The following is a 1,223-nucleotide window of genomic DNA, read 5'->3' on the forward strand; positions in this document are numbered from 1 at the left end:
AAAGGAAAAGAAATGGTGGGTTTAAGCCTGTTTTTCTTAGATTTTTGTCTTGGACTAGCAACACAACTCTATCACCATCTCATTCATCTTTAAAACGGGTCTAAAAGTTATCTGAAGTCATTACTTCAAAATAAGCTTTAGAAGGTTAATATTTGTTTTCAACAAAGAATATATTATCAAAAGTAGATTTTATTATTCACTGTCACAAATTATTTTATGTGGATTTTTTAGTCCTATTCTGAATGGGATTGATCTACCATCTGTTGGCATTTGCCTGAAAATAACATTTACCTAAATGTAGATAATTAGTTTAGCAAAAATAAATTTTTTTCCTACATCAACTCAAATAAGAATTACTTTGGATTTTACTATTTTAGATTATTCTTGCCATGGCTCTACTTTATCAAGGCGAATCGATTTCAATTGAAAGTTTACATTAGAATCTTATTTTTTAAAAAAGAATTTAATCTAAAATTCAATTATGGAAGATCTGTGCCAAAGTGAAAAGTCAACTGAATGCTCCCCAGGTACAGAACTCTAGCAGGGTACTCCAGGATGAGTCAAAAGAAATAGAATATTGTCCCTATTCACAGACTTTTCAGAATAAAGAATTTTATAACTAAAAGGGATCTTAAAGCTTCTCCAACCCAGTGGTTTTCAAATGACGTTTGCTTCCCAAGCTTTGAGCTTCTGAAGACTTGCCTCAAGGGCTCCAAGAAATGGGTGAGGGAGGGACCAAATGGGGCAAGGCAAGGACAGGCCAAGCCAAACAAACCTGGTTCTCTTTTTACCCATTCAGCTCAGAAATTAGCCATCATCGACCAGGCGCGGTGGCTCATGCCTGTAATCGCAGCCCTTTGGAAGGCTGAGGCAGGCTGGTCACTTGAAGCCATGAGTTAGAGATCAGCCTGGCCAAGATGGTGAAACCCTGTATCTATTTAAAAAGATACAAAAAGGCCGGGCATGCTGACTCATGCCTGTAATCCCAGCACTGGGAGGCTGAGGTGGGTGGATCACCTGAGGTCATGAGTTCAAGACTAGCCTGGCCAACATGATGAAACCTCGTCTCTATTAAAAATACAAAAGTTAGCTGGGTGTGGTGGTACACACCTGTAATCCCAGCTACTGGGGAGGCTGAGGCAGGAGAATCGCTTGAACCTGGGAGGCGGAGGTTGCAGTGAGCTGAGATCCTACTATTGCACTCCAGCCTGGGCAACAAGAAT

The sequence above is a fragment of the Cebus imitator genome, unplaced genomic scaffold, assembly GCF_001604975.1.
Source record: "Cebus imitator isolate Cc_AM_T3 unplaced genomic scaffold, Cebus_imitator-1.0 Scaffold123, whole genome shotgun sequence".
In the NCBI taxonomy this organism is placed as follows: domain Eukaryota; kingdom Metazoa; phylum Chordata; class Mammalia; order Primates; family Cebidae; genus Cebus; species Cebus imitator.